This window comes from Equus quagga, chromosome 7 (assembly GCF_021613505.1).
Source record: "Equus quagga isolate Etosha38 chromosome 7, UCLA_HA_Equagga_1.0, whole genome shotgun sequence".
NCBI classification, from domain to species: Eukaryota; Metazoa; Chordata; class Mammalia; order Perissodactyla; family Equidae; genus Equus; species Equus quagga.
This window is the reverse complement of record NC_060273.1, coordinates 130,642,383-130,651,311: the sequence shown is the minus strand read 5'-3', so window position 1 is coordinate 130,651,311 and position 8,929 is coordinate 130,642,383.

The window sequence follows — 8,929 nt, the reverse complement described above, 5'->3', positions numbered from 1 at the left end:
GGCATCTGAGATGGGAAACAGTCTGTGGCACAGAGCCCTTGGCCTGTGGGGTCTGCGCTAACTCTTGGTAGTTAGTATTAGAATGAATTAAATTATAGGACACCCAATTGGTGTCTGCAGAAAATTGAAGAATTGCTTGCTATGGAAAAGTCACACATTTGGTGTCAGAAATGCCGTGAGTAGAGAAACAGGTTTTTCTTTAACCTCTCAGTGAAAGTGTTAGCTCTTTAATCCTTGTCTCAGCATCTGCTTAAGATAAAGATTAAGATAGATTTTTTAAAAAATAGGCTTTTTAAAAACACAAAATCATCCCATTTGCAACAACATGGATGGACCTTGAGGGTATGATGTTAAGTGAAATAAGTCAGACAGAGAAAGACAAACACCGTATGACTTCACTCATATGTCGAAGATAAACAAATATGGACAAAGAGAACAGATTAGTCATTACCAGAGGGGAGGGGCTGGAGGGTGGGGCACAAGGGGTAAAGGGGCTCATATATACGGTGATGGATAGAAATTAGGCTATTTGTGGTGAACACGATGCAGTCTGTACAGAAACTGATATATAATAACGTAGACCTGAAATCACACAATGTTAGAAACGAGTTTGACCCCAATAAAATAATTGAAAAAACTAGACTTTTTAACGTTGTCTAGGACAATTAACCTCCCCCCTCAACACACACAAAAACTTAAGACAACAAAAACACAGGCTTTAGGCCCTGGAAAGTAGCATGAGTATCTGACGGGCGTGCGTGGCATTTTTGCCTTCTCTGCCTGTCTGTAACCTCTGAGATGCTGGAGTTAGATGTAGAGCCCTACCCAGCATGCACTGTACCTGGAATGCTGTTAAAAAAGGAACGAGAAGAGAAATAACATTAAAGGAGCGTTTACCGCAGAAATCTGATATTCACTGCAGAATGAATTTGCATTGATGGCTTGATGCCAGGGAAGTATCAAATATGCCAGCAGAATCAAGATTTCTTGATTTTCTCTCCTATCCAGATGGGATCCCACCGGCCCCAAGGCTTTGTTGAATGGAACCGTGAGTGAGAATGTAAACTCTCGAGCCCAAGGCTTTCCACGGAATTCCCTTTGGACTGGTTCATTCTTTTTGCTCAACATGAGAAAACAGCAGGAGTTATTGGTTGGACTGCGTGATGAGCCAGATTGTCTGGGGGCAAGGCAGGCGGGGTAGGGGAGAGGAAACAACCCTATGGACTGTGATAAAGGAATGTATGAAGTTTTATAAAAACATAGATAAATAATAGATGTTGAAAATATTTGTACTTTACATATATTTCACTAATCCTTATTTTGTCCTGTGAAGTATTATTTTTCCTCTCTTATAGATTAAGTAACTGAAAGACTTGCTAATGCAGGCAATAAGTGATAGATCTGGTACTCAAAGCCAAATATTCTAACTCAAAGTCTGGTTGGTTTCCCTCCCGATACTTCATGCTGCTTCACTTAAGAGTGGCGGAGGCCTGAATCAAGACTGAAAATCCAGGAGCTGGAAAACAACCAAAAACGCGTTTTGAAGAGTGTTCAGTGAAGTAGGAAATTGTTCATTACACAGTGTTAAATGAAAAAAGCACGATACAAAACACCCCAGAAAATGAAATTCTCATATTTTGAAAAATTATCACTTGAAAATAATGTTTTTCATGGCCCTCCCCTTCCTGTGGATACTAACGGGTTCACGCTGGCGGCAAAACCCCATTTCCTCGTCCCTGCCTCTTTCTTGCATGATGTAGAGCGTAACCGCCTTACAAAACATGTTCCAAATGGATCTTGGGGTCCTGGAGGTGGGAGGTTCTTACATGTGCTCACCAGCAGGGCTGCTCCCCATGGGCACAGAGTCCAGAACCCTGTTCTGCCCGGCTCATCACAGATGCACTCAAGCCATCTCTGGGCCCCAGGAAAGAATGCCTCTCTCTACTTTGTGATAACCTGTAAAGGCCTCTCAAGGTGGTGTTGTCTGGACTCCAGTGTGTCAGAGAGTAGCGAAATTGCTTTTCAATGTTTATTCACAGCCTCCCCGCACACCATCACAGGGCTCGGGTCATAATGGAATGGGCAAGCCCAGGACACCCTGTACGCAGCACGCAGTACCACCCGTGCCCTCCAACAACTAAGGGCTTTCTCCCCAGATCAGGCTCCTCATGGGCACTCCTTCAGGAGATTTCGCTCCCGAGGGCTTCCAAATCTTCACCCCAACGGGTACTGAAGGGCAGCCCCAAAGCTGAACAGATAAACCGCAGGTATATCTGAGTCACCCATGAACTCAAAACGCTCAGACTCCGCATTTCAGCGATTAGCCCTGGGGGCCAGTATCATGCAGGTGGAGAGGGAGAGTTCCTCTTTGTTATTTTCTATATTATGTACACACAAAAAAACACATTAATTTCATAAACAGGAAAGACTTTTTAAAAACACAAAGAACATAGACTATTAGAACAAGTGATTTGAGAAGGCTATAGATTTTTTAAACGGGATGATTTATCATCCCCTGGGGAGTTGGAAATGAGACCTTTCAAATGTATCGAATGACCTCTTAATCTTAGGTTTCCAGGAATCACTTGGGTTTCTTTGACCCTCTTCTTTCTTTGACTCATATCTAAGCCAGAGACAGAACGACTCTGCAAATTACTGGATGTTGAAATTACTGCAACACTGACATCGGGGCTTCTTTGAGTTTCAGGTTGAAATGACCTCCATATAGATCTCATTTAACTGTGATTGATAGAAAATGGCAATATTCACTTTAACCAAAGTTGTATGGAATTTAGGAAAAGAATTACAAGCCAGGGTAGCTTGACACAGAAATAAATTCTCCTCACTGAACTTACCCAAATGCACGTCTGCTCCAAGGCTTGCAGCTGTATAACAGAAGTTTCTTTCAGAGTTATTTTAGTAAATTTCAATGAAAAAATTATCGAGTATAACAAAACATTCTTGGAAAGACAGGAAGGATTCGTGGCATTTCAGTTGACGTTAAAGAACAAGTGAGCTTTGCTACTGATAAAGAATTTTTGCATTCTTATTTGCTTCAAAGAATGATACCCAATTAACAATTCTCAAACACGTACATATTTTCCATTTTTGTTTTTCCTGCTTCGTGCCAGAGCTTTCTTGGCGAGTACTGGAATATGCTGAACGGGCTGGCGCTGCTTCTATCTGCATGCTCTGTGGATCTGGAGCCTCTGAATCCAAGCCACTTGGCTAATGATGGAGACCAAATGTCTGTGATGAACACACATTGATGTAACCAGACATTGGTAACAAATAGAAAAAAAGGCTGATGTGGGCCAGAGCAGTACATGTAAACTGTGTTCTTGCCAAGCTGATGTGAGCACAGCCACAAAGGGTGAAGATCCTTTGGTGAGCAATCCTCACAGCTGAGGAATAGGGCACAACAGTTTAAAATATTTACCATAAAAAAAACCCTGTTATTAGTTTGTTTTAAAATTCCCGTGGCTCTCCCCATTTACATTCAATTTCCTTTGGGAAGGAGTGTTATAATAGAGAAAAAACAAGGAATTAATTCTCAGGTTTGAAGTTCAAAACGAAGTCTTGAGCCTCTTCATAGTTTTAAAGAGTTTTGATTTCAACAGGCTGATTTTGACTATCAAAGCTAAGATCCTGAAGGGCTCAGTGCATAAAAGTTTTGTTGCGACACACTAGATGGAAGGAATGCGTGTGGCTGTCAGGGCGTGTTCTTCCTGTTGGAGAGGAGCTATGGATCCTACAGATTAGGGGAGGAGCGGAGAGTCGAAGGGCAGGGCAGTTCGATACCATTGAGTCTGCCTGGAAAAGGGTCCTGTGCTCTGATTCCCAAGGGGAGCTGAGCCCAGGGTGGAAGCTCAGAGGCACGTGTGTGTGCCAAATTAAATGTAGGTTTGGGCTTCTGACAGCAGGCAGGATCGGTGCTTTGCTTTCTAATTGAAGCCAGGCCAGGCGTCAAGCATCTGCAAAAGCAATAGGGTCCAACATGACATGGAGCGATAGAGTGGACGCGGAATGGCTGAGGCATCTGGGCAGATGTTAGTGAGAGTCCACAGAGCCCCCTGGAGCTATTGTGAATAATGCTGCCGTGAACATGGGGTGCAGATACCTCTTCCAGATAGTGATTTCGTTTCCTTCAGACATTTGCCCAGGATGGGGGTGGCTGGATCATATGGTAGTTCTGTTTTCAACTTTTTGAGGAACCCCAATACTGTTTTCCATAATGGCTGCACCAGCAAAATTCCCACAGAGTTCAGGAGTTTCCTTTTCTCCACATCCTCACCAACACTTATCTCTTGTCTTTTTGAGAGAAGCCATCCTAACAGGTGTAAGGTGATATCTCATTGTGGTTTTGATTTGCATTTCCTGAAGATTAGTGGTTGAACAACTTGTCACGTACCTGTCGGCCACGTGTATGTCTTCTCTGGAAAAGCATCTTTGACCATTTTTAAGTTGGGTTTTCGTTTTTTTGCCATTGAGTTGTGTAAGTTGCTTGTGTATTTTGGATTTCAACCCCTTATCAAATACATGGTTTGAAAATATTTTCCCCCATTCTGTGGGTTGCCTTTATGTTTTGTTCATTGTTTCCTTTGCTGTTCAGAAGCTTTTTAGTTTAATGTAGTCCCAGTTGTTTATTTTTGCTTTCATTGCCTGTGCTTTTGGTGTTATACCCAAAAAATCATTGCCAAGACCAATGTCAGGGAGCATTTTTCCCTATGTTTTCTTCTAAGAGTTTTATGGTTTCAGGTCTTATATTTAAGTCTTTAATCTATTTAGAGTTAATTTTTGTGAGTGGTGTAAGATAGTGGTCCACTTTCATTCTTTTGCATGTGGATATCCCATTTCCCCAACATTATTTATTCAAGAGACTATCCTTTCTCCATTGTATGTTCTTGATGCTCTTGCCAAAGATTAGTTGACTGTATATGGGTGGGTTTATTTCTTGACTCTATTCTGTTGCCTTGATCTATGAGTCTGTATATTTTCCAGCACCACATGGTTTTAATTTCTATAGCTTTATAATATACTTTGAAATCAAGAAGTGTGATGTCTCCAGCTTTGTTTTTCTTCCTCAAGATTGCTTTGGCTGCTTGGGGTCCTTTGTGGTTCCATATGAATTTTAGGATTGTTTCTTCTATTTCTGTGAAAAATTGCCATTGGACTTTTGATAGGGATTGCATTGAATCTGGAGATCACTTTGGGTAGTATTGACATTTTAACAATTTTAATTCTTCCAATCCATGAGCACAGGATATCTTTCCTTTTATTTGTGTCTTCCTCACTTTATTTCATCAATGTTTGATAATTTTCAGTGTATAGGTATTTCACCCCCTTCGTTAAATTTATTCCTAAGCATTTTATTCTTTTTGATGCAATTTTAAATGGGATTGTTTTCTTAATTTCTCTTTATGATGGTTCATTGTTATTGTATAGAAACACAACTGATTTTTATATATTGATTTTGTATTCTGTAACTTTACTGGATTTGTTTATTAGTTCTAATAGTTTTTTGGTGGAGTCTTTAGGATTTTCCATATACAAGATTATGTCATCTGCAAACAGAGACAAATTTATTTATTTCTTTCTGACTTGGATGCCTTTTCTTTTCCTTGCCTAATTACTCTGGCTCAGACTTCTGGTATTATATTGAATATTGGGCATCCACTATCAAGGATGCCTACTCTCGCTACTCTCATTGCCTTTTTATTTTGTTGATGGTTTCATCTGCTGTTGAAGTACATTCTATCTATACATAATTTGTTGAGAGTTTTACTCATGAAAGGATGTTGAATTTTGTCAAATGCTTTTTCTGCATCTATTGAGATGATTATATGATTTTTATTCTTCATTCTTTTAATGTGGTGTGTCATATTGATTGATTTGTGTATGTTGAACCATCCTTGCATCCCAGGAATAAATCTCGCTTGATCATGGTGTGTGATCTTTTTAATATGCTGTTGAATTCAGTTTGCTAATATTTTGTTGAGGATTTTTGCATCTATGTTCATCAGGGATGTTGGCCTGTAATTTTCTTTTCTTGTAGTAGCCTTGTCTGGTTTTGGTATCAGGGTAATGCTGTCTTCATAAAATGAATTTGAAAGTCTTTCTTCCTTTCCAGTTTTTGGAAAGAGTTTGAGAAGGATTGGTTTTAGTTTTTCTTTAAATGTTTGGTAGAATTCATCAGTAAGTCATCAGATCCTGGGGTTTTCTTTTTTGGGGAGGTTTTGAATATTGATTCAATATCCTCACTCAGTATTGGTCTGTTCACATTTTGTTTTTCTTCATGATTCAGTCTTGGTAGGATGTACGTTTCTAGAAATTTATTGATGTCTTCTAGGTTATCCAATTTGTTGGCATATAATTGTTCATGGAGTCTTTTAATGATCATTTGTATTTCTGTGGCATCAATTGTAATGTCTCCTCTTTCATTTCTGATTTTATTTGAATCTTCTCTCTTTTTTTTCTGGTTAGTCGACATAAAGATCTGTCGATTTTGTTTATCTTTTTAAAAAATCAGCTCTTAGTTTCATTAATCTTTTCCATTGTCTTTCTAGTCTCTATTTCATTTATTTCCACTTGTTTTCTTGTTTCCTTCCTTCTTCTAGCGTTGGTCTTTATTTGTCCTTCTTTTTCTAGTCCCTTGAGATGTAAAGTTAGATTGTTTATTTGAGAACTTTCTTTTTTCTTAATCTAGGCTTTTAATGCTATAAAATTCCCTCTTAGAACTGCTTTTGCTGCATCCCATAAGTTTTGGTATATTGTGTTTCCCTTTTTGTTTGTTTCAAGTTGTTTTTTGATGTCTCTTTTGATTTCTTCTTTGACCCATTGGTTGTATTAGCATCTTGTTTAATCTCCACATATTCGTGAATTCTCCAGTTTTCCTCCTGTTATTGATTTATAGTTTCATACCTTTATGGTATGAAATGATGCTTAGTGTGATTTCAATCTTATTTAATTTGTTAAGCCTTATTTATGTGGCCTAACATGTGGTCTATCCTGGAGAATATTCCTGAAGTGTTTGAGAAATATGTGTATTCTGTTGCTTTTGGATAGAACTTTTTGTATAAGTCTGTCAGGTCCATCTGTTCTAATGTGTATTTCAAGTCCAATATTTCGTTATCAGTTTTCTGTCTGGATGACCTATCCATTGTTGAAAGTGGGGTATTTAAGTCTCCTACTATTATTGTATTGCTATCTGTTTCTCCCTTCAGATCTAATATATTTAGATGTTCTGCTGTTGGGTGCATAAATATTTACAATTTTTATATCATTTTGATGAATTGACATAATTATCACTATGCAATGACCTTCTTTGTCTCTTGTTACAGTTTTTGACTTCAAGTCTATTTTGTTTGATGTAAGTGTAGCTACCCCTGCTGTTTTTTGGTTTCCATTTGCATGGAATATCTTTTTCCAGCCCCTCACTTTAAGCTTGTGTGTTTCCTTAAAGCTAAAGTGCGTCTTTTGTAGGCAGTATGTAGTTGAGTTTTGTTTTTCTTTTTATCCATTCAGCCATTCTATATCTTTTGATTAGAGAACTTAATCTATTTATTTAAAGTAAGTGTTGATAGAAAATACTTACTAATGACATCTTATTAATTGTTTTCTGGATGCTTTGTAGTTCCTTTCTTCCTTTCTTTCTGTCTTTCTTTGTAAATTGATGATCTTCTGCAGTATTATGCTTTGACTCTCTCTCTTTATCTTTTGTGAGTATGTACTGCAGGCGTTTGCTTTGTGGTTACCATGAGGCTTACATAAAAGCATCTTAGAGTTGTAAGTCTATTTTAATCTGGTAACAGCTTAACTTCAATCTCATGCAAAAACTCTACCATTTTACTCCCCTCCATTTTGTTTTTGATGTCACAGTTTACATCTTTTTATATTGTTTATTTTGTGTATCCATTGACAAATGGTTGCAGCTAAAGGTATTTTTAATATTTTAGTCCTTTAACCTTTATGCTACAGTTAAGTGATTAACAACCACAGTAATGTTACAGTATTAGAGTATTCTGAATTTGGTTATTTACTTACCTTTACTGGTGTCTTTTGTATTTTCATATGTTTTCAGGTTACTAAATAGTGTCCTTTCATTTCAGTTTGAAGAATTCTTTTTTAGCATTTCTTGTAAGGCAGGTCTAGTGGTGGTGGGCTCCCCTAGCTTTTGTTTGTCTGGGAAAGTCTTTATCTCTCCTTCATTTCTGAAGGACAGCTTTGCTGGTTAAAGTATTCTTGGTTGGAGGTTTTTCTTTCAGCACTTTGAATATATCATCCTACTCTCCCTTGGCCTCCAAGATTTCTGCTGAGAAATTAAAAGGTTTGTTGACATCCCCTGCCCTGCCTGAGCCCAGTCCTGGCCCAGCTGGGTCCCATCCACCCATCCTACCAGTCACCTCTGCTCAAAACCCCTCAGGGTCCAGGGTTGACTGTCACTCTGCCCTCTCCCCAGAACACGTCAACCCCTGGCTCTGAATCTCTCTGCCCTGGCCAGTCCCTTCACACCTGCCCTTTCTCTGGTGGGGTGCTGCTGGCCTGCTCTACACTGCCTGTGCTCCAGAGTCGGCAGCCTTAGACCTCTGCCCTCAGGTGCCAGACCAGACCCCTTCCAGAGGAGACCCAGGGAATGTTTGCCTAAGGCCAGGCAGGGAGGCAGGGGTGCCTGCTCGGCAGAATCTTATCTGGCCTCTGTGGCTTCCAGGACTGGAATTATGGAAACTGTAAAAAGAATTAAACTGCACCTAGGGAAAACATAAACAGTGGTCCATTATAAAGATGCAGTGCTCTAAAACAGGAAAGAAAAAAACTAGGTCTGGTTCTGTAAAGGTGAGATTAATTACAAGAATTTATGAGAACTTATCATTTATGGTTAATTACACCATGAACTAACATTTATATATATAGGTAATTTGTGTCCAATTAA